At 40.8% G+C, this 25,644-nt stretch overlaps 1 protein-coding gene across 22 annotated transcripts in view; it reads left to right on the forward strand.

Moving 5' to 3' along the window:
* TENM2 (teneurin transmembrane protein 2) overlaps positions 1-25,644 on the forward strand; it is a 1,510,370-nt gene that overhangs the window by 1,358,273 nt on the left and 126,453 nt on the right. The gene's annotated exons all lie outside the window — the stretch shown is intronic.

Genomic DNA, 25,644 nt, shown 5'->3' on the forward strand with positions numbered 1-25,644 from the left:
ACTTTCATATTAACAGAGAGACTGGAAATAGTTTTGTTTTCAGGATGAAGCTCGGTGGAGGGTTTCACTCAGTCTCATCTGAGAATATTTGTAAAGGGGAATTACTTAAATTAAAAAGCTGTGGTTTTCATCTCTTTAGATTTTTTCTCTTAGATATCTGACAGAATGAGCTTTATCTTTTGCTGTAGGCCAAATAAAGGTTTAACAACGTTTAACACCGTTCTCTTTATCTTTAGATTTTTTTTCCCTGTCAAAAATCTATGCATTTCCTGTCTAAAAAACCACCATGAAAGTGGTCTGCTTAACTCCATTTCCCCATGCTATGAAGCATTGTTTTAATATGTTGTTTGACTTTTTACACTGAGCAGTCATAAATCATTCATCTTTTCTCCCATATTTACCATTAGAACACTGTAAACAGCTAGAACAGAAAAAGGCTTTTAAACACAATTTGCTTAACGTTGCTTTGGCACTCCTGGAGTACCAAATATACAGCAGGTACCTTAACAGCAGGAGTTTTCTCTGCTTTCCCTGTCTGTGTATTTCAGTGTAAAGATTCCTGTTGGTTTGAGAAGCCAATATTCAGTACAGAATTCACTGTTTCAATGAATTTTGAATTCCTGGAATTTGGAATTTCAATGAATTTGGAATACCATTTCAGCTCAGGTCTGAAGGGAGGAGAGCTTTGAGTAGCTGCTGTTAGCAGGGTGCTGGAGTTTGGAGGTGAGGAGTTCAGTGCAGGGCAGCTGAGGGGTTCAGGACACCAGGCAGTGCAGGCTGCCAGAACAATCCATGCATCCCTAGGTTCATTCTGGAACTCTTTCTCCAGGGCCCCAGTGTCACAGGAGATGCATGAATTGGTTGTGGATTGTGCTGCAAATCCTGCTCTGGCAGCTCTGCTGCTGGGACCTTGGATTTCCAGTTTGCCCAGTGGGTGCCTTTGCCTGGGACCAGTGTGGATCCCTGATGATGAATTGTTTCCCAGGGATGGGGCAGCACAAAGCCTTGTGTTGCTTTCAAAAATCCACTTTATTTGTTACCTTTTGAGTATGGAGCCTTATTCTGAGCACAGATCTTTGCTCTTCCTAATAAAAAAATCCAAAGTAAAGCTCAGGGCCCAAAGCTTAGGAATTCTCTCAACAATTCTCTTAACGTATTTCCATTTTTCAGCTGTAAGCTATCCTTTACATACTTTCAGCAGATTTTGTTTTAAATGCTCTCCATTAAGAGTTTCTGCTGAGTGCTACAACTTGCATACTCTGACAATCCCAGAGCAGTTTGCAGAAGAGGTAATGGCTGCATGTACTGCACACCTTGCTTTTTCCTGAGTGTAGTGGTGACTCTGGAATCGTCAATATTTTTTATAGCTGTAAAAAGCAGTTTCCTTAGCTCAGTGTTCAGGGATTTGGCACGTGGGTAAATTACTGAACACAATAGGTCACCAGTAAGCATCTGTGTGAATGCTGTTAGCCAAAATTTGTGCTTTCTTTTTTTATTCAGATTTATTGTGTGACCCCAAATCTTTCTGTTTTCAGAGACAAAAGATTTTTATAATTTCTTGCAAGGCAAAACAGGCCTCAGGCACCCAATGTTAAGATTTGGGGGTTTGGAGGTAGCAGAAATTCAGTCTTTCACTTGGCTTAGTAACATTGCTGATGAAAATCTTGTGATGCAAGAGTAACTCATCAGAGGGCAGGAGAATGGCTGTGAAGGCAGTTTGGCTCTTTGCAGCTCTCACTCCTCAGCTGCTCTCAGTTCCAGTGCTCAGGCACAGGTAGCAAAGGGGAAGGTTTGCCATTGTGTGGAAGGGAACGGTGAAGCTTTGTTTCTTTTGTCTAGAAATTTAAAACCAGTCATGTCCTTTCTTGGCTGAAGGAAAACACCAGTCCTGGATGGTTCCCCCTCCCTTGCAGGGTCTGTAAGACTGTGGGGCTTCTTCCCAGCCCCTCTGCTGGGGTGTCCTTTGTTAGATATGATTTATGCCAATGTGCAGTGTGCGCTCAGTCTTTAGCAAGTCACTAAATTTAGTGATTTATAAATGCCAGCTCTGGGCTGGGGAGGCCTCTGAAAGCCCATGAGTGTCACCTCCATGAAAATATCCCCTCTGTCAACTCAAGAACTGGGAATCCTGCAGTCATTAATCCCTGGTTTTCAGCTGTATAAATGCCCCACGTGCCATTTACGAATGGAGACGTTATTGCTGAGCATGAAATGCCATTTCAGTTTGAACTCTGTGACTGGTCTGCTAAGATAAAGATAATGTTATTCTATGGTAGTTTTACCTTTCAAAGCTTTTTCTAAATATAAGCAGTTTTTTCCCTAAAGCCTTTTTGTGGAAGTCAAAGGTCTGGATTGAAATGGCAAGATCATAATAGAGTTTGGGCTGCAGATTATGAAAAGGCCAAATTGGTAGTAGACAGAATTATATTTTACATGTCTCTAGCTTGCTTATTGTGTTTTTGTACAAATACATACAAATTTCTGTATAGATTTTACTGATTTATTTCCTCTGCTTTTTGTTGTGTGCTACTAGATGCTCTTAAGTCATATCCACATAGTACTTTGTGATGTATATATACTTTACTAAAAGTAAATAATATTATAATGAGCTGACAGAAATTTTGAGCATATTTCCCCTACTTTTTAGCTTGCTTATTTGATATATTTCTTCAGAGTTTTAGCCCAGGCCCATTCTTGAAAATTGTCCATGTGTATTGTTCTGAAGTTTGTTAGAAATGCACATATCAGTAAAGTCAGGAATGGGAAAAAGTATAGTTTGTCTGAACTTTTATGCAGCAGGGGAGAAGTTTACAAAATTAGCTGTGACAGTAACTGGAAATAGTTTTATTTTCTTTTGTGCAATTTGCAGTATCTTGAAGTACTCAGTATTTTTGAGGAATCTAGTACCTATTGCAACCAATACTCGTAATAATAAAATTGGACTCTTTTATGAGGAGAGTGTTCCTCAGACCCTTTGCTACTGCAGGCTCAGAGCAGTGCTTTGGGTAAGTTGAAGTGTGGCTTGGGGTCACTGAACACTAAATCCAGACTGTCCCAACAGACGTGCAGATCAGCTGGGTCTGCACAAAGCCACTCTTCCTTCCCTGCGCAGGCTGCTGTGAAAGAGGGCACCAGGGAAGGTCTTTAAGCACAAGATATTTAGGACAAAAGCAGTCTCTCACCTTGACAGAATGGGTTTAAAGCCAGAAAAACTCGGGCTGAAAGTGTTGTTGTGCGCCTCTGAAGCTTTGAAGGCGATGCTGTGTTCCCTGGCTGAAGGTCAAACCAGCCTCCCGTGAGGCTGGGCTGGGGAAGGCAGCAGGCAGAGCAGATTGTTCCCTCTCTTCTTCTCATCCTGGTGCAGGATGCTCGGGATGTGACTGTCCCTGCCTGCCCTTGGCACCGCTGCCTGGTGTCTCCCTGGCACCATCAATCTGCTCTGCAGCCTGGGATGCCGTGGAGGAAAACAAATAGCACTGCTCTCCCAGCCAAGGACTAACAGATGGGGCCAGCTCTTCTGTCCTCTCCTCAAATCCAGCTGGAAAATGGATAACCAGCTTTTCCAACTGAAACTGGAATAAGTGAGGCCCAGATTTACAAAAGGAAATCTGTGTCCAACTCCATGGCACTTGCCTTAAGTCGATAGATTTCTTTTATATTTTCTTTTCCTTCCTCTACCCCCCCACTTCCTCCCCCAAGATTGTATTTCCTTATGGGTGTTTTAATTCTTAACAGTCTGGACGTCCTGATGACCCAGCTATTGCTATTTCTTTTTAGAAAATGCAGTTTTATTTATACCCTTTGATTTTATTGAGCAAAAGCCCACATTCTGTGGTGATCTCATAATTAAACAAAAGTTTGTGTAGAAGCCAGTATTGTAAATTTTGTTTTCCTTAAGAAAAAGAAAAAAATAGCATCTGATTTAAGAGCAGTAAAAATTTTGTAAGTTTTATTTATTTGTAAAGCGATAGCTGCTGTGATTGAAATTAAACATGGTATCATGCTGCTTCTGATTAATTCTAGCACAGAGGAGCCAAAAAATAACTTGATTTTTCTGTAAATAGGCTAAATTAGCATCTGGTAAATAATGATAGTTGGAGGAATTGAAAAGAAAGACAAAAGTTTTATTTTCTCCTCAATGAAATTACTTAGTCATTTTTTAAAAAAATAATGCTTGAAATTAAGGTTATGATTCACTGTTTTGCAGAATTGAGATGAATAATACTTAATGCTAATTTAGATTAGAAGCATTTTACTGTGGGGAAAGTAAATGTTATTATTCCTGCACTCCAGATGGCTAAACTGAGTTTCAGTGATGTATATATTTTACATTACTGTAAAAAATGGATCTTAGGTCTGCTGGTTTTGAGTGTCTTTTGAGGAGTATCAGCCTCTATATTCTGATATTTAAAAGTATCATAAGAACTAAATGTAAGGAAGAGCACTGCATTTCAGAGAGAAATCACAGCCCAAGGTGGTGAAGTGTGATAGACAATTGGTGCCTGTTGAGACAACAAAGCATGACAGGCAATTCCTGCCTGTTCCAGGCAGCTCAGGAGGAGGGATCTGTATGTGTGTGTGTATTTGTGTGTGTGGGGATAATGGAGAGAATTCTTCAGCAAGTGCTGGAATGATAACACGAGCCGCACTATACTCACTCCCCAAAGAATCCTACATGCGCACATCACATTTGGAGCAATGTTTTCACAAAGTGCTTTCCCTCATAGCAGGCAAAATCTTTTGTTCTGGCTAGTATCTCAACACCTTTACTTGTGAATAGTTAACGTTCTGTAGCTTTTTATTGAAGAACACCAGTATATACTTTTTGAGTTCTGGTGTTCTATTAAAAGTGAAGGTGAGGTGTCGCAGACACATTTTATGAAAAATCCTTTCCTTAGGATTTTTCCTCCTGAGAAGCTGAGAATCCTCAGAGGAAGAGAAAACAATAATTATCTGTTGCTGTGGAATGCAACAGGTGGATCTGTCATTGGTCCCATGTGGTTGTTTTTAATTAATGGCCAATCACAGTCCAGCTGTCTCAGACTCTTGGTCAGTCACAAGATTTTATCATTCCATTCCACTTCTTTCAAGCCCTTCTGATAAAATCCTTTCTTCTATTCTTTTAGTGTAGTTTTAGTATATAATTTCCTTTAATATAATATATATCATAAAATAACAAATCAGCCTTCAGAAACCTGGAGTCAGATTCTTGTCTTTTCTGTCATCCTGGGATCCCTGTGAACACCACCACGGTGAGGGGCAGCAGAAGTTTGGGGATCTGTGTGTCAGAGTTCTTTCCCCACTGTCCCGCTCTGCCTTCTTCCCAGCTTGTTTGATTTTCCCAGGTAGCTGTGCAAGGAGAGGGCTGTAGCTTTGTGCGGTCCCGAACCAGATAAATCTTCCTCTGGCCTCTCAGGATGCAGGACTTGCCCTCCAAGCACAACGGTATCTATCCGGTTTTATTTCAGGACCCCAAATTACTGTCTGGTGGGGCAAACAGTTCTTCAGGCTGTTTGCTGGGAATTTCTGCTTCTTGTGGAAGTGCAGCTTTTACTGCATCATTTTCCTTCTGTGAACTGAGCAGAGGGGAAGTAGAAATCAGCACTGCCCAGCTCTGAGCTGGTACTGTTGAGAGGAGCAAAGCCTCTGGCTTTCAGTGAATTCTTTCTGCCAGAATATCAGGTGTGACACCTTTGGCCCACACTCAGTATTAAGTCACTTTTACTATTGTTTTAGCTGAGTTATATCCTTTATAAGTACAAAGCAGTAATTTTTTCAGAGTAGGAGTGAAGCTGGTCAACTTGAGGAACCATTCAGTGCTATTACTATTCTGAGAATAAATGGCAAGTACCAGGTTCTGGGACTATCAGTCCAGTGTCTTTTATTAGCAGAATGGTCAACTTAAAAAATTAAAAAGAGTCAAAGTGCAATGTAATGTGGCAGAAGATGTAAAAATAATAAAATATTTTACATTAATGCTCTGGTCTGAAGGGAAGAAGACAAGCTTTATTCTGTTTTCTGTACAATTTGATGTTCACAGAACAAGGACAGAGAATGGTGTGTTATTTCTGTTCTCTGGTTTTCCTTTCAGATCCCAACCCCCTAGTAAAGTTTTCAAAATTACTGTGCTTGAACAGTAATCTGCTTTTTCCCACCTTTGGTTTACTCATCTATCTTCCAATGCTGATACTCCACACTCCTCCTTTCAGTGCTGTCAGGTGTAGGAATGGCTGTGCTTTGTGTTTGTGCTACTGTTAGTGATGATAACGTGTTTTCCCATTTAAGAATCTGCAGGGATCTTCATTCTGATTCCAAGGAAAGCAATTTTTATGTTCCTACTGGGGGAAAAAAAAAATAGGACTTGAAAAAGAAAGATAAAATATAATGAGATGTACGTATTAGCAGTACCAGTTTGAGTGTGATGTCGACAATTCGTCAACATTCCCAAATTGCTTTTAAAAATTTCAATAGTTTTTTTGTGGAGAAGTGAGTATTTTGATCTTGACAATACAATTGTGATTTCCTCCAAATCTGATGCAGATTAAGCTGAAGAGACATTGCAGAAGTGCTTTAAATCACTTCTGTTTCCCTGATGCAGATTAATAAAACTAGATTTATTTTTCTTGATCGTTAGTGTTTGTAGAACTTTATTCAGTTTCTTGATAGCTTTTTATTATTTGATTTCTCTGTGGAATTAGTGTGAAAATTGCGTGTTTCCTTGTTGATGTATATGAATGGAAACACAGCTGGGTATGTCTTATTTTAGTGTTTTGAAGATTGCTCTTTAAGTGCTCGTATTTTGGTGCCACAGCAAAGTTATGCAGTGAATTGTGCTGCTGAAAAATTCAATAACTTCAATCTACAGCGTTTGTGTGCCTCTGCCTGCGCCTTTCTGCCAGTAGGTCGCATGTGCAAAGATAGTCAGAGTCCTCCTCCTTCTTCTCTTTCCTCATCCTCTCCCCAGGTCCCATAAATTCTGTCAGTTGTCACCACAGCAGGTGTCTTATGGCAGATATAGTCCCCAAAAATGTGAATGAAGTAGCACATAATTTAATGATTGATTTACAAAGCGAGCGCTGAAGGGAAAAATGCTTCTCCCTCTGATACCAGCGGGCAAGCACTAAATCATCAACCCTCACAAAGGTGCAGTGCAGCCATCCACAAGGAGAATTTAAGGCAAGCTAAGGTAAGCAGCATGCTGTGGCTTGCAGCTGGGAGCTGATGGAGCAGAGCCAGTTTCTGTGCCTGAGCAATCCCAGGGTCTGGGGCAGGAGCACACTCAGCCATCCCTGCCCTCCCCAGCACACTGACTTTGCATCTCTGCCACTGTCCTTCACAGTGCTTGTGCCACGAAAACTTCTTAGTAATGACAAATTCATATGATTCTTCTAGAAAAACAGGGTTTTCATGCTTTGTTTTGTAACTTTCTGCCACCTCAGTCTTCAGGGTGCCAGTGCACCTGGGCCGTGCTGCTGGGGCCACTGAGAACTGTTCAGATTTTTGGCTGCAGCATTTGTCAGTGTTTCTGATGAACCCAGCATGAGGACATTTAACAGGAGCCATTGCTAAAATCGTGTTTTGCATCTGCTGCATCGATATTTACATTTGCTGAACATTTGCACTGCTTCCCAAGTTTATTTGATGGGGTTTGGTCACATTTCTGGCGTGGCAGGGCCCACGTGTTTCCCATTTTTTGGGAGGGAATAGGCAGCTTTGGCAGGGCTTCAGGCAGTGCAGAGAAACCCACACTGTGCCAGTGCCCTGCCAGGCAGGGGCTGAGCAGCAGGGGATAACCCTGAGTTACAGGTGCAGGGGGCACCCCCAGATTTGTTACTTCAGTCTGGTACCAGCTGGACACAGCCCTGGTGACTGTGCTGTCCTTGTGTCCCACAGCTGGCAGTGGCTGTGCCTTCCTGGGCAGAGCTGAGCTGCTGCTTGGCTTCTCATGGCAAAACTGCAGGCTGCTTTAATGTAAACCAGTTTTCCATACAGCATTAAGGATTGATTGCCATCTAACACATGGCCAGGGCTGGTGCGGATCAGCCCCTGTAGTTTTCTTACAGCCCCTTTGCATTTTTCTATGGGGATTTAAGTTTCCTTTGCCCATCCTGCAGTGCAGCACCATTCTTGGCTCACACAGGATCATTAAGGTTGGAAAAGATCTCTAAAATCCTTGAGTCCAACCCTAGCCCAGCACTGCCATATCCCCACTAAAGCAAGTCCAAACAAACTTGGTTATGTCCCATTTTGGCAAGGAAGAAACTGTATGGCTTTCAGCCCAATTCTCACAATAGCACTGGGAATAATGGGAAGCTCCATTTAAAATTATTTTTTTAAATCATATATATATTTTTTAGGTTAAGATGAAGCATTTATTTGACCACTGAGTTCCATTTCTTTTCAAGCATCTATATGAGTGGAGATAAAAAGCAGACTTTGATGAACATGGACTCATTAAGAAGAGGGTGTATTAGGAAACCCAGAAACAGACATCTAGCAGGCTGAAGCCACTTAAGGCCATCCAGTTCTTCTAGCAAGCAGAGGCAAAAGAGCAAGTTCCCCATCCATCAGTTTTCCACAGCCATGGGCCCTGTAAATATGCCTGATGGACAGGTACAAGCTGCAGGTGTTGTGTGTGGGCAGGGCTCTGCTGGGCAGGGCTGCCCCCAGAGCATGAAGCTGGTGCTGGAAGTGCCACAGGGCACATCCTTTCCTGCAGCTCAGGGCAGTGAAATCACTGGAAGCCATGGAATACTTCAGCCACTGTGGGATACTTTTCTTCTGATATCTCCTGTAATGAAACCTTAATATCCTTGCCATTGAATTTACATGACAGATCTAGCAAATAGCCTAGAAAATGCTGCCATTAATAAAGGAATCCCATAAGGACTGGGTGCAGATACAGGAAAATGTGTGTTATGGCACCATTCAGCAAAATTTATTCTTACAATTATGGCCCTCAATGCTGGCCCAACTATTCTTAAAAGTCAAGTCTGCATTTGTAGACTTCAGAGGTTTGTTTCCAGCATTCTCATATTGCAAAGGTTGCTAAGTTGCTAAGATACAGGCAGAAAGGTAAGTTTATTTAATACATTTTGTTGAATAAATTTTATAAAATATGACTGTGATCTGTGGTTCACTAGGTTATATCTGAGGCTATGCTCAAGTGGAATTGTCGTGAAAAATAGTATGGACTTGATTCATGATTGCATTATTCCTCTTCCACACTGATATAGCTACATTGAAAATAATTGACTCAAACCAATGGGGCATGAAAAAGATGCAGGGATGAATTTGGCTCTGTTTCTTGAAATGAAATATGTGCCATTTTCTGTTCAGCATTTGCTGTACCTTAAGAAAAATCATAAGGCAATTTACATCAAATCACACTATTAAAGGAAGCATTTTCTTGTTCTGTGCAGTCGAACAGACCTGAAACATTTATGTGTTCAGAATTTTCTCAAAAGCGCACTTTTTATCCTTGCCCTGTATTTAAAAATTGATAACCAAGGGGAAAAGCTGTTGAGGTATAAAAACAGGGGATTTTTTTTTATTGTAATTGTGTAATCTTCTGCTAAAACATAATTAAACTCAAGGTTTGCATTTGCAAATGACCTTGACTAAAGTTTTGCAATTCAAAGAATTCGTGCAATGACTTGGACTGTCTGGAATTTCAGAATCCCTTTATGGGGCAAAACCTATGGTCCTAGTGAGGACCCTGTGTTTGAAAAAGAAGCTCTATCTGCCTCTCATGGGATGATTTTATACTCTGTTTACAGAGAAATTCAATAGAGGAAAGCAGTTCAGAGAGAGGCTGAGTTATCTTTGGAGTCTTGTTCTCCTCTGTGGCTTGAAGAACCAGCTTCTAAACTCTGTGGGGGCACCTGGTTTGCTTGTGGGGGTGTTCTGGAACCAGCAGCCCTTCATTGTCCACAGCTCTGGGAATAATCTTGACTCCACTGCTTTCTGCATATGGAGACTGGTTTATGTCATGGGGATGACATTGCTGGGTTTGTGGATGCTGCACCTTCCAAGCACTGAAATAGTCCCTACAAGGGCAGAGATATGGAGCATGTGTGCCTGGACACAGAATTCCCTGGCTCGCACCACTGTGCTGCCTTGGAAAGAATAAATTATGTATTTCTGCCTGTCAGTCCCCTTTGCTCCCTCCTGTCTTCTTGCTCCCTGAAGGGAGGCTGCAGGCTTAGATTTTCTCCTTGACTCAAGTTTTTAAACTTTATTGGAAATTTCTGAATGCAAGAGGAGGGAAAAGAATGAGAGAATGATTAGGTACCTTTAAGGGCCTGAAGGTAAAAATCCTCAGTCTTAATTTCTCACCTTTAAGCCACCATCCATTTGCTTCTTGAGTCAATGTTTTCCCAGTAGCATTAGTGACAAAAGCAGCTCGTGTGTGGATGTCCCCTCGTGTTCCTTGGGTCCCATCCCAGGGGTGCTCACCCAGATGTGGATCACATGCTGCCTTGGGACCGGGACTGTTCCCTGCACATCTCAAGCACAATCACAAGTTGATTGGAATATATGTTGTTCTTTCCAGTCAGTTCTTTACAGTTTATTCTTTAGGGATCTTTATAAAGGCACAAATCATTGCCTTGTGATTGCTATTCAGAGTAAGCTGCCTGGCTGTATCTGACAGTGCCCTTCCCCAGATTCCCCTTTTCTGTCTCCAGCTCCCTCACCAAGCTGTATGTTCCTGTGAATGTACTCAGGGAGGACAACAGAAGGAGGAGAAGATTACAAAAATAATTTATGTTTTTAAGAATACTGATCCCCAGGTAGGGTAGTTCCTTGTACAAACACCATGGGTGCTGTTAAAACCCACGGGCAGGAGGAGGCAGCGCTGGTTATCTGCTCTGTCACTGCTCCTGCCAGGGCTGTCTCTACAGACACAGGAGAAGGAAACGACAGAAGGACCACAACCACCTCCACAGAGTTCTTGCTTCTTTCTTTCAGAGTTCTTGCTGCTTTCTGCAGCCCACTGTGAGCAAGAAGGCTTTGGCTGTCAGGCTCTGCTTCCTCTGCCTGAGGCTCTGGCTCCTGGTTCCATACCCAGCCAGGTATTTGCCCCAGTAGTTTTTCAGCTTGCACCTGTCCATCAGACATACTTAGAAGGCCCATGGCTGTGGAAAACTGATGGACGGGGAATTTGCTCTTTTGCTTCTGCTTGCTGGAAGAAGAATTGGATGGCATTAAGTGGCTTCAGCCTGCTAGATGTCTGTTTCTGGGTTTCCTAATACACCCTCTTATTAATGAGTCCATGTTCATCAAAGTCTGCTTTTTATCTCCACTCATATAGATGCTTGAAAAGAAATGAAACTCAGTGGTCAAGTAAATGCTTTATTTTAACCTAAAAATATATATATACATGATTTAAAAAAATAATTTTAAATGGAGCTTCCCATTATTCCCAGTGCTATTGTGAGAATTGGGCTGAAAGCCATGCAGTTCCTTCCTTGCCAAAATGGGGCATGACCAAGTTTGTTTAGCAGGCTTTTTATGAGAGTCAGTCTTTACACTGAAAGCTCCTATCCTGTCACCTGTTTTTAAATGCTTCAAATGTAGGAAGCCTGCTGCAGGTGGTATCAGTAGTTTTACTGATCTGAGGCCTTGGGCAAATTCATTTGAATTGCTTTGAAACTGCATATTCAAAATTCAGTAAAATAAGAGGGTCTGATGGTGCAGCTGCAGCATATCCCCTCCAGCTGGGTTAGCTGAGATGTTTCAAGGCCCTGGACTAGCAAAGCCTGGGTGTGATGTACAGATTATACAGATAGCTGCCAGGGAAGAGGTTTTGGCAGGCTGGGTACAGCAATACCCCCTGCCAGAAGACTTGGGAGTGAGTTACAGTGGATTTCATGCTACGTGGCATCTTTTGCTGCCTTTCCTGGACAGAAATTTGTTGGTGCAATAGTGGCAGCAGGCCAGGGGGAGGGGACTGCCTCAAGGGTAAAGGGATGGAATGTAGGAAAAAGAATAAACCCAAAAAGCTCCAGTTGTTTTGAAAGTGACTGGCTATCCTGAATGCCTTGGTCTGGCTCCAAAATGAGCTGTTCTGTGGGCGGGTTTTGTTAAATTGCATTCAGAAATCATATTTGCCCTTGGGCAGATACCCTTGCTTTTATGCACAGTAGGCAAGTCACATGCACTAAAATGGAATTCACATGGTGCTTTAGTCAAAAAGCTAATGTCAGTCATCATACCTTTTATGCATATCCAGTCCCTTGGTTCTTTATGCCCATTTAAATATGCAGAAGTGCTTTTTATTATTACACTGCCTGTAAAGTATGGAGATAGAGATATATAGGCCATGTAATTTATTGCAGTGTAGACTCTTCTCTGCATATGTATTCATCACATAAATTAAAATCATGGGCATAAAACATTTTGGTCGGTGGGTTCTGATTTTCTCTGATTTCTGCTTAGACAGTGGAAGTAATTCCTTTATGTGCCGTGCATCCACGCTTTCCAAATGACTCCTTCAGCAGCAGTACAGGGCTTATCTTTGTAGCATTGTAATGCTGGTATCCTTGTGAGCATCACAGTGCTGGCACAACCAGCACAGGGCCCAAAGGTGAGACAATCAGAGGATACACACAGGGACGTTATTGGAGCACCAGCTCGTTGGACTGCACAGTATGTCCCTCGTTATTGAAAGGGCTACCATGAAATTTAATTTAGGATTTTACAGACACATTTTGAATTGGAAATCTCTGTAATAACTTTCCCTTTGCTCAGCCTTTTAACTGTGAAATTCAGTTGGGGAGTTTTGAAGCAGCAGGTAGTGTCTCAGCACTCTAGAGGGATTTCGCCAGGATTCAGCTAAAGTGCTTGCAAGTGTCATTTCCATATTTAACTAATTTCAGTTTTTAATTAGCTCCATGTGAAAAATGAGAGTTCACGCTGAGCTAAGCTGTCAGCACAGAGGCTTGTTTCCTTTCTAGCCTCTCAGGACAATTACTGCAGCATCCCCTGGTTTTTTCAATGAGAGTGCTCAGCCACTGCACGCTCCGTCCCTCCATTGTTCCCTGCCAGGAGCCGGGGAGTGTGTTGTGTCTAGCTTGCTAAAATGGAGAAGATAACTTCTGACAGTATTTCAAATGTGAAATTGGCTCAGCAAAGGTTCAAAAGAACTTCAGAGGTCTGGCTCTGAACCATGCAGCAGCACGGAGTGCCCAGAGCTCCCTGGCACTGTGCAGTCGGTGCCATTGTTGGAGCAGTGTCTGATCCTTCCAGCTCCATCCCTGGCCAGCACAGAGGGACAGCAGCTTTTCCTGCTCCTCCCGGGGCTTCCTGCAGCCCACTGTGAACAGAGCTGTGTCCCAGAGGCTGGGGGGAGAAAAGAGTTGCCTTTGTGTAAAATTCCACCTTATAGGATAGGCATGGAAGTTTGGTAATTCTCCATCTCGGCTCTAAACTTCCCTGTGAGGACCTGAATGCAAATGTTAAAATAGTTCTTGAGAGCAAAGTGAGAGGTGCAGTTCATGTAAACTCTGCAAAGCCATGGGATGTGAACAGATTTCTGAAACAATTTTATTAACTGATAGCAATCCTGAGTTACATTTACATGCCAGTCACATAATGCCATTGTTATTTTTGAAAGAATGCAGTCATTACATTTTGAAAATTGCATTTAAATGGGAAAATTGGTGTAGATGTTACCTCAGGGTTGGTTTTGAGTTGTTTGTGTTTTTTTAAACCTGTCCTATAAGGTGAGATTTTTAAAAATTTATGAATATGAAATATATGAAAGTATCTCCATTTTCATTTTTGTTTATATACTAGCAAAATAGAGGTTGTGTGTATTTTATTCTTCACTAATTAGCATGGACAACCACTTCCAGTGGGCAGAAGCAGATTTTTTCTATTAGACCACAAAAACAAATGCATCTTTTTCAAATCAGGATGGATGAGGAAAAATAAAATCTCAGCTGTGGTACTTTTTGTGCTCCTAATGTTCGTAGTGCTGTGAAAGAAGAAGGCAAATACATTGCAGAAACTTGTCAGGTACAGTGACACTGAGGAGTTCCTAGTCATTTTTCTTTTAAGATGCTGAGGAGCTGCTTTAATACTTGCTTTCAAGCTGAAGCAAATTCTTTAAAAGATAAAAAAAAAAGGTAAATAAATTTCATAGTGAAAAGTGAAGCTGAAATGCTAGATAGATTTTCAATGTCGTTCAAGTTTTGGGGTTCCTTTAAAATATAGTATTTACTGTTACATTCATCAAAGAAAAACATAAAGATATATAATCCTGGTTTGAGTGCCAGCCAACTGGGTGTAACAGACATAAAGCAGGAGAACTTGAGTATTAACAATGAAGTACCAGTGTGTAATTCTAGCTACCATTACATATTATTTTTTGCCCCTTGTAGTGTGTTATCTTCTCTTTAAAGGATAATTCCTGGTTATTTTATTGCTATTACTAAGTAAAGCTGTTCCATATATTATGATTGTATTAATCATTTAACATAACTCAGTTATGCCTTACAAAGTGCATGTAATTGAAGGCAAAGGTTTCTGAGGGTGTGTAATCTAGCTTGTATTTTATCCCATGATGTTTTAATTAGTTGTATACAGTGATGCATGTGCTAATGCATTACAGCTCATGTCCAATTCACCCTGCAGGTCAAACCACTGAGTTTTTTATGGGATGCCTTGCTGTTGCCTGTAGAAAACACTGCTTTTTTCAGGCACTGCTATGATATCTGCAGTCTCAAATATTTTAAATAGAGCAGTTCTGGGGTGGAGCTGTCCCCACTGAAGTCAGTGATGGTTTTGACCTTGGTTACAATGGGCCTTGATTTTAACCAGCCCTAAATGGGCTGATGAGGAGCATCCTGCACTGCTGACCTCAGACAGTGCAGGGGCTCCTGCAGCATTTCCTATGCAGGACAGAAAGCTTCATTAAATTGATCAGGTATCAGATGCTCTGTGCATTAAACTGGCATCATTTTTCTGTTGTGGACAGCAGCTCCATCTGCAGCAGTCATTTCTGCAATCTCTGCAGTGGTTAGTTTTGATATACTAAGAAGATCAAATTGAGCCAGCCTTAAAACCCCATCTTCTAAAAGGCAATTTGAGACATAAGAGATAAAGAAAATTAATACAAATATTAATATTTAATTCTATATTTGATGTTCCTTAGATTAATCAGGATGTAGGTGTCCAAATTAAATAAAAATGTTTTCCATTATTCATGGTGCACAGTGCTTGGAGTGGACTTGGACTGTGGTGTGCTGTCGTGGTGTCTCTTGGGATTTCAGAGACACAAACCAGCTCCTGTTCCTGTATTGGCTGATGAAATTGTGTAACAGATGTTTTGGTGATGCAACTCATAATCATATATGAGCACACACACAGAGGAATTCCTTGTGAAATATCTATTGCTGCAGTCTGAAAACTCACAGCTCTGGCACTTCAAAATAAGGCAGTGATCTGAAAATCCTGGCACCATGAAACCCTTCACTGATTTCTCGTGTGCTTCCATATTGGTGTGATCACACAGAAATCCTGTCCTCACTTGCAGCTTGCATTCCCTTAGCAGCTCTGCAATTCTAGAGAAGGCACAGATGCAGGAGGGCCAGCTTTTAGTCTCTGAAAGCTATACAATTTTGCTCTAAAACTTTTTTCCTTTTTCCTTTGAAGGTAACAAGAGCAAACTTTAGAATAAGACAGGTAAAAGACTGGAAACAGTTATAGTAAACTCATTATGGGAAATGATTAACAGGAATCATGTAAGGACAATGGAAAAAACATTTTCAAAAATGTAACTATAGTTCAACTTGATAATTGCTTATTTCTTTCAAAATTGCCACTAAAAAAACAACCCACACAAAAGAATATGAGTTACAAGGCTGTAACTGATTACTATGTAAGATACTTATCAAATTTGTACATTTTATTTTCATAGGTTTCTATTCTGGCTCCATAGGACATCTAAATCACAATACATTAATAATGGCAGCATTTCAAGGCTTACAGAAAGTCTCAATCTGCTTAGATGCTAAATATAATCTGTACCTTCATGTCAGTATCAAGATATGATTGAGGCTAGGTTTATATATACACCTTTTGAAGTACATTGTGAAAGAAATATAAACAGCTTATAGTGTTGAAAATGAATTAGAGGCTTTGGGATAAGAAATCATATTTGCTTTTCATCTTTGGATTTATTTCCTCTTTGTAATGAACTTTTAACTCCAATAATTACTTGGCGTAGAGAGTAAAACCTTAAACGTTATCATTCATGCAGTGTTTTAAATTGTGATTTTATCAGGTGATCACATTAGGCTGTTCTGCATCACTTCTATTAAGGAAAGAATATACTTTATGGTTAGAAATTACCCTTTTTTTGTACTGAGGACAGAAATTTGGCCACTGAGTAATGCAGTTTCACTTCATTCAGTGTATGTGAAGAAGTAATAAAGCTGAAAACTGTTTTCTTAGCAGTTTGGCTAACAGAGGTTGAGTCAAGGTCTGAATGCTTTGAAACAGTGAGATTATTAAAATCTTGTTCAACATGTTTGTAGAAATTAGGGCAGTTGCAGTTTCAGAAGATGAAGGCAGTTGAATAAATGTTTGACGTGATATCCCTTAGGTTTATGATCAGTATTAAAAGTAAAGCAGTTATTTTAATTCTTGTAAGTTCAGGCCTCAGTGATTTTCAAGAGTATTTGTGTCTATATGCCTTGAAACACCAGTTTCAAGTCTCATCTAGGTTCCTCCTCCTCTTGGAAACAGAATAAAGACAAGCTGGGTACTTTGTTCATGATAATGGTGTCTTTTAGGTGTGAAATTAAAATTGGATTCAATTTGCTTTGTATTAACACGGAATGTTCACAATTGCTCAAAAATACAGCAAAATTGAGTTAAGAGCATCCCTTTCTGCTCTTCTAAGCCTGTTTCAAAAGTGGCAGTGTTTTGGCAAGGCTGGTAAAGTGGATATTGTATAATGTGATCTGGGATCCTCCAGGCTGAAAGATGCTGTATTGGGTAAATAAAAATATATACACTTTTCTTATTAGTTATAGTCATCTAGTTCAGATGCAAGACCAAAAAGATTGCAGCCTTGACTCCTGAAATTGCCATGAGAAGTGAGTTCACGTTACACAGTCTCAGGAACTGATTAATCGTGTGCCAGTTCTCTGCACTCTGTACAATCTAAAGCCTGTCATGAGAATAAATGAGCAGTGCACTGTATCCTGCTTCTCTTTTAAGGTCTTTGTCATGAGATTCCAGATTCTGAAGGCAGCACGCAATGCTGTTACCCTTCTCGTGACAAAAAGATTGCTCAAAGTGGCACAAAAATCAAAACATTTCAGTAAAGAGGAGTGAGAGAAGCAAAGTGGAGGCCTGAGCCAGGGATCCTTCCAATCCCATCACGGTGGGGACTGGAAACAAACCTCCACCAAGGTACAGCTCGTGTTCCTGGGCTGGAACTCTGCTTACCCAGCTGTATCCTGGGGTTTGGGCACATCTTCCACTTCTCCCTGCCCCCAAAAGGAGCTGCAAGTGTGTGTGAGCTTTTCAACTATTTTTGGATGTAGAAAAACTGAAGATGGAAATAGAGGAATGAACTTTCAAAGCATTGCATGGCAGATAAGCACACAAATCATATTACTCCTAATGGGATTTGTGGGTATATCTTTCATGCTGTGCTTTGAAAATCCATTCCATTCAGTTTATTGACGTGCACAGGGAAATAAATCAGTCAGCTTGGAGGGGGGTGATCAATTTGAAAAAAAAAACCAAACTTTTTTTGGGTCCCCCTATTTCTTCTGTGTGAACGCAGTGACAGTAAAGCATCTTATAGCCCTTCTTCCATCTCCTTTTAAAACTTAAATAACATTTATTCAAAAGAAAGCAATTAATTCCTAGCAGAAGTTTTCCTGCTGCTGACAACAATACACTCACTCATAGATCCTTTCTGGTATTTCTATAAAACATTTCTTGGGCTGGATGCTTTAAAGCAAACATCTTGTTCTAAACAGTTTATTGTCTAAAAGAGTTCACATGCTGAGGGTAAAATTATGCCCAAGGATTTCTTTGTTATGTTTAAGATAGATAGTGTCATATCAGCTCTGCTTTCCCTTGTGGTTTCCAATGGTTCCTGTGTTTCCCTGGTGAGCAGAGGGAGCACAGCTGATACTGAGTTCATCCCTCTTCCACAGCAAGGACTGCCCAAAGCTGAGGGTCTGCCTCCCTTCCCTTGGCTCATGTCCCAGAAATTTGGGTGCTGGAATTCCCAATTCCCATGTCTGTGTTTATAGGAACGCTGTGGGTGAGAGAAGCCCAGAGCTGGGTTCTCCCTGCAGCAGTGAGGAGGCCACAGGGAATGGCAGCCACTTTCTGTTTCAAAAGTTAAAAATGTTGCTGTTGTTGTTTGTTTTAAGTATAAAACTATTGCGGATGTCAGGCACAATTAACAAGAGTATAAACCTGTGGCTGGATAACAAACAGAAGCTTGTACGTAGGTAACAATATGAGCTTAATTCAATTGATAGAAAAGTGGAAAAAAAAACATGCAACAAGATATAAAAATACACAGCAGTGCCATTATAGTTAATGGAATTTTCCATTTTCAGCATTGTAAACTGCAAAAAGTGACTCTGAGAAGTGAGAGGTCTTGTTCAATGTTATGGGCAGGATAAATAACACAGCAAAATGGTTCTTTATTGTGCTCTCTGGGTGCAATACAGGCAAGCCTATTGTTTTAATGAAAATAGTGGTATCTGTAAATTCTGTAATTGAAGTTGTGGATTTTGATAATGCTTTATATGGAGTTCTCAAATGAACTTTTAATTTAGATTTATTACAAAAACGCAGTGCACAGCAAATAGCATACTGATGATTAAGATGAATTGCTGAGAATGAATGACCTTGAAAATAAGCCATCTATTTGTTGTTGAGTTTCAATGGTCACAGTCAATAAGCAGGACTTTTTGCATATATTCCACAAAATAAATATTAAATTTACATCAAATCATCTATTTTTGAAATGCTACTTTAACCTTGCCTACAAACAATTGAGCGGTCACAAGTAGAAGAGGCAATATAATCAAGAATGCATCCAAATGTTTTATATGAGCTCTGTAGGATTCTGAGTCATTAATATTAAAACACGGGTTCATAAATACCCTAAGTACTGGTAGTCCAAAGAATTATGCAATTTTTTTTTGCTGATCTTTGATCTCTGCTGTCAACCCTGTAAAAGTTAAATCCTTATCTGCTGTGGCCCTGAGATCTCCAACAAAATATTTTGAAAATGCATCTCTCATAATTATAACTGAGTCTGCTGTGCTATTAATTAGAGTATTTCCCATTGTACTGATGAACAGCTACACTGGGTTGTGACACCTGCACAAAAGCTGTGGCACATCAGCAATTGCCATTTATGTACTGCATTCTCTGCCCAAAATCATGCTGCTTCTAGGAAATGCTTTATGGCATAAGAATCCCAGGGTTTGCCTGAGTCATACTGAACACTCCCTAGATTGCCAGGCCTGGTGGATAGGCAGGGCCATGCTGCATCAGCTTGTATCAAACACTTCCAGAAACACTGGGACTGCTGGATACACTCCAGAGTGCTGTGTATGTGTAGCAGCAGCTGTGTTGGGTTAGGAATAAGTCAAGTTATCCATTTGTGTCCAGCACCCACAAATGGTTAGCTCGTTAGAAGGACAAATCGTCCTTCTATGTACTTTGCCCTACTCATTCTCCAACTTCTGCTCATTCTGAGTCTTTTCTGAGAGGAGAAACAACAGCATAACAATACTCCTTGCTTTGTTTACACTTCCCACAATGATTCGATGTTTGGCTTACTTGAGATTATAATCTAGCCTAAAATTTTCCTTGATATTTTATATTAGTCAGCTCAGAATTCATTATTTTACATGTGGAGTTAAAATTACTCCTCTCCAGCATACTTTTATTTTACATGTTTGAACTTCATCTGCCAATTTCTGGCCCAGTTGCTCAGTTATTTTATGTCCTTGTGCAGTTCTTGGTCAGGTCTCTTCTTGAATAATGCATTATCAGCAGCAGACTGTGCCCCCTTCCCTGCATGGCCTGTTTTCCATTTGGAATTCTATCATAGCTATGATAGGTTTGGACTTTTTAAAGTAGTACTTTAGACATTCCTGTAGATAATATAACAAAAGTGGCAGATGTCCACCCAGCAAGCCATGTGGCTTTTGTTTTGTTTTAGAGAAAGGTGTGGGCATGTGATCAGTTTCTGTGACATCTCTTGGATACCTCAGGAGAACTCTGGCATCCTTGTCACAGTCACATGAGGTATTCAAGGAAGAATAGAAACTTCTGACACTTCTGAATTTTAGGAGAGACGTCATTGTTCCTCTAGCAAGGAGAGGTGCTACTTGCTCATATTGTTTATTTTAAGACTGCTCCTTTTAAGTAACAAGACTCATGTTCTTTGATAATGATATTTCAAGCACTTTAATATATGTTTAATGGGTGGATTTAATGGGTGGATTGCAGGTTAGACCTCCTGGAGACACTGTCCCTTTCTGCCAATAGCAGAATATGAAAGGGCATAAATATAAATGTGAGCTTTCTTTGACACACCTTCCTTAGCCCTTGTCAAGGACCCCTATCCGTTCCCAGCTTCATCCTGACAGGGCTTGAACTGCTCCTGCTGCAAACATGGCTGCAGGCTGGCCAACAAAACTATTGAGCAGAAGGTGGTGCCAGTCTCTTTAAATCATCTGTGATTTATTGAATTCCTTGTCTGGCATACGTGTTGCCATGTCCAGTTTTTGTGGGAGAGGACTTTCACATACTGTCCCCCAAAGGAACATGTGCAGTGCTGCCCATGTGACAGAGCCTCCCTGTCCTCTGTTCAGTGCCTGTTCCTGGTAAGGTACATTAGCAAAGTATGGATCTCAGCTGAGATTTAGTTCAGCAAATTCTGATCATTTGTGTGTTTGGGAACTGTCTTTCAGCCTCTTCAGATATGAGGAGCGGGAAAGATTTCCTATTTCCCTTGTCACAGCGACCAAGAGCCTGCACTCCTCAGCAGAGCCCTGAAAGCTCTGGTCAGAATGGAGTGGAGAGTTTGCAGCACTGTGCAAGTTTTCCCCATGCAGTTCCCCCATTGCTCTTTGCTGACTTTCAGCCCCCTGCTATTCCTGTCTCGGGCATCTCTTGAGGAGAGCTTGTCAGCTGTGATGGATTGTGCATTCATTCTGTAATGGGGGCAAGTAATCACCGGGGAATAGGCCTAATGCACTCGTTTCACTTGTGACTTGGGCTGAACTTGAACCTCTTTCTCCAGAGAAATAATAAAACTTTAAATTACTATGTTTCTAATCTTTTAAGTAACTGTTATTTTGTGAATAATAATTGAGATCAGTAAGATGAATTTCTGGTATTCCTCAAGTTCTCCTGCAGGATCAAGAAGTAGTAACTAATAAAGGACCATGAGTTTCATCTTAGTAAGATTTAATACAAGTAAGCATTCAATAATGTTCAATTATTTTTCAATTTTTTGAGGGGAATACATTTATTCTTTTCAGGTTCTTTGGGTACCCATCTATATGGACCCAGAATTGCAAAATACTAGATATCCTTTGCTTCATACAAACATTGTAGTGCATTAAAACAATGTTCAGAGCATATGAAACATAGATGTGCAAATAGCTCTGTGAATATAGATGCTATAAAATTACCATTATGTTAAGATTTATTAGGTACCTTTTGTTTCGTCATGTCTGTGATTCATTAAACCTGGCTTGGAAATTAATTTGATGTTGCTGAAAACTACATAATAAATAACAAGAGTTGCATCATCATTCACCTCATGAGTGGATGGGAAGGAAACTTTGAACATTTCTGCTCCTATAACACAATGGCCTTGGAACAGAAAATGGGCTTTTAGGGTATGTTTGTTCATGTTGTTCATGATTTAATGGAGTGATCTCTTGTTCATATGAAAAGAGGTTGTCCTGCTCTAGACAGACACTGGATATATCCTGACAAAGCCATGCTTGATGGCTTCATTGTGGATGATGATAATTTAGGGGTTAATAAGCATGATAGTTGGAAATTAAAGTATGGAAGCATCCTTAATTCTCTCCAATTGTATAATCTTCCCATCTTTTTGAGTTGCTTAGGGAATATTGAATTTTCCAACAAGGAAGCAGTGTGTATTTTACAGACCCTAACTGGGAGGATGCAATAGGAATGGGGGAGATGATGGATCATCAGCCTGCATATTTCTCCCTTTAAGAAATCAAGGAAAGGAAAAAGTGAAAATCCTCCTTGTGCTCTGCAGACACTGAGCTGCACTACAGGGAGATCTCCAACTCCCAAAGACACCAGAGCTCTCCTTTTAGAAGTACAAGGTCAAAAGTGACAAGAGCACAAAGACAAGACAGAGAGCTTCCTGAGCTTGGGAACCACTGTCCTTCAGACAAAACTCTGACTGCAGTGGGTTCATGGCCAAAATGAGAGAAGACCAATGAAAGAGGAATGTGAGGACACCACTGAGTTTAGAGAATCTCAATATAATTTGCATGTAAGTTCTATCAATTTCCTTTGGATTTGTGCACCTTTTGGGACTTCTTAAAATAATATGTGATTCACTCTAGCAGCCTCTATCTTATGTAAGTCTTAGACTGATCCTTGGCAGCTCTGCCACCTGGAGTGATGAGCCAGGTCTCTGCTTTTGTTCTTGCTGGGCATGCAGGTTTAGCTTCCAGGTGCTTTTGCTCTCTGTATCTGTATGGTGCTAGAGGGGGAGTGAGAGGTTGATTATTATTTTTTACTTAAACCTCAAAGGTTTTTCTTCAAAATTTATTGTTCCTGAATTATCATGTCTTAAAGAATATAAATACACTATTCTGAATTAGTAGATATTAGTGTAAATGAACTCTATAAATTCTGACAAGCTTAGTGTTTGAAAATCAAGTTGAATATAGAAGAGCTTTGAAAATATGCTTAATTGTTGAGGTGGAGGAAAGCAAACACAGAAAAATAATACCTGTAAGTACTCTGCAAAAATGTAATTTGTGAATACACAAATTGTCATTGGAAAAAAAAGCAAAGTCAGTTTCAAACTAGAAAAGCAGCAAAACCAGCAAACAGGCACAAATTGACTAGCCCAAATTTCTCCTCTGAGACACATGCACTCAACTTCTGTGTGGATCCCCACATTTCTAATTAAACGGGCTTCTACTTATTCCTTTGCTGGAGGCATTTTGTTTGATTAACAGAAGGAAAGGTTAATCATATAAATTTGCCATCTCACAGCGTTGTGAAGCAGCAGAGAGAAGGTTTCCCCTCGTTCCCCCTGCTCAGCTCTGCTCTCTGCTCAGTGCAGTGCAGACGCAGAGCTTTCCCCTCAGGCCCCTGTGACACACTTTTCTCCACTCATTCCTGGTGGAAAGGGAACATTCCTGGTGTTTGTGACTGCAGCTGTCTTAGTGGAAGTTTGCAGATCACCTCACGGGTGTGGGAGCTGTGCAGGAGATTCTCAGCCTCCACCAGGGATGGAGCAGACCTGCAAATCCCTGCCCCGTTAGGAAGGAGCTCTAATTGCTCCTACCTCACGTGCATCCATGATTAAAACACAGTTATTAATGAAACCATGGTGTGCTTGGAAGCAGATGGATCACAGGTAGTTTTTAATACCATGTTAATAAGATCTTTTATAATTCCCTGTCTGAATTTACCTGGTAATTAAAAGGTAGCAACTATAATTTTCTTGGACAGACTATTAGTTGTGATTTTTTTTATCTCTCTGTTGTAAAGACTGGTTCACACTTGAAGCAGCAGGCTTTCATCTCTGCAAGTGACCTACATTTATGGTTATGCTCACAGTAAAATAAAAAAAAAAAAGGCAACTTTGAATAGACACACTGAGAGTATAAAACACAAAAGTCTGATTCTCCTTTGTGACTTGTTTGCATTGTGGGGCTTTGAAATTCACTTAATCTTTATGCACTGTTGGCTTTCGGGGCTGGTCCAGCTGAATCTGGTGCCTGTGCGGGGAGTGGGAATTGCTGAGAGCACAAACACATCCTGAGCTGCTCTCTGCTGTCCCAGCCCCAGCACAGCCTCTGCTCAGTGGGGATAAGGTGCACTTTGGTGGGGTTTGAGCCTTGTGAATGATTTTTCAGTTTTATTTGCCATACTTAAAAAAAAAAAAAAATTTGGTTGCTTGAGATTAGAGCAAAAAATCCTTTTAAGTGGTTTTTTTTGGCAAGACAATTAAGTTGTAATTGAACAAATAATTAGATCCCATATAAATTTATTGTCTATTTTCCAAGGATTCTTAAACATTATGTAGAAATAAATTTTGAGTAGTTTCTTTGCAAAACATCCTTTTCAGTTGGTATGTGAGGCTTTAAAGTATTTTTTGTTTGTTTTTGTGAGCTATTTTGACATAATAGAAACAAAACTTGCAAATTCAGCATGAATATGAAATCTGGCAGCTGCCCTGTTCACAGAAAAGGTCTCCTGATTTTAGTTACTATTCTTAGATATCTACTCAGACATTAGCCATAGGATGTCCAGGGGAAGGTGGTGTTAGGAAAGATATCTTGATCCCCTGCTGCTTTTGTCAAAAATACAGAGGTTAAACTCTGCCTAGATTGCGTGCTGAGAGATTTCCAGGGGTTGGGAAAGATGGATTCTGGCGGTGGTGGAGGATGCTTTTTGTTTTCTTGGGGCTTAGGAATGCACATGTGAATCACTCACATCTAAATGGATTCTGAGGTTATCTCAGTGGTGGCTCCAGCACTGTAAATGGCAGTTTCTGTGAGGAGTGTTTTGTCTCTCCTATCCCTAAGATTTAGTCTTTGAACAGAGTGTGTGGCCACTGATGGGCTATTTGCAACCACTATAATCACTTTTAATTGGATGCAAAATATCTGATAATCTTGTGTGGCTCTGACACTGCAGAATAGAACAATTCTAAGGGTGCCCACAATATTTTTTTTTCCCTGCCTGCAAATTGGCAGTGAATCCTCTCAAACACCTTTTGACATAACTGGAAATGCTGTTCTCTGTGGTATATAGGTTACACACATCCTGTGTAAGCAGAAAGATGCAAAGAAAAGGAAAGCAGCAGCTTGGTGCGTTTTATCCCTCACCACTGCTCTACTGTACTGAGAGCGCCATGGGTATAATGTGATGAGAGTATGCAGGTAGCTGTGTTTATACAAGGTGAAGATGCACATAAATCCACTGGCTGAATGATTCAGACCTGTCAAGTCTCATGCATTATGCACAGGACTTATTCAATTAGCCCTGCCACAGTGCCTATAACTCAGGCACTTGTGCAGGGCGTGCTTGGCCTCGCTCCCACTGCTCAGCTCGAGTTGCAGGTGCAGCTGCAGAGCCTCTGACATGGACACACGGACCTGTCCCTGGCACAGGGATGGCTGGAGAGCCATGGCTGTGAGCAGGCAAGCCTGCCCTGCCCAGGGTTGTACGGGATTTGGGGCAGTGGTGTCAAAAATCTGGGAGGTGAAAGGATTGGAGCGGTCCTGGCTTGGTCAGGGAAGCTCAGTCTACAAAATGAAGATAGAGAATCTAAAATGGCTCCATAGTGAATGAGAGTAGGGGCAGGTTGGGTGCTGGGAAGAAATTCATCTCTGTCAAAGCGAT

Source organism: Zonotrichia albicollis, chromosome 15 (genome assembly GCF_047830755.1).
Source record: "Zonotrichia albicollis isolate bZonAlb1 chromosome 15, bZonAlb1.hap1, whole genome shotgun sequence".
Lineage (NCBI taxonomy): Eukaryota > Metazoa > Chordata > Aves > Passeriformes > Passerellidae > Zonotrichia > Zonotrichia albicollis.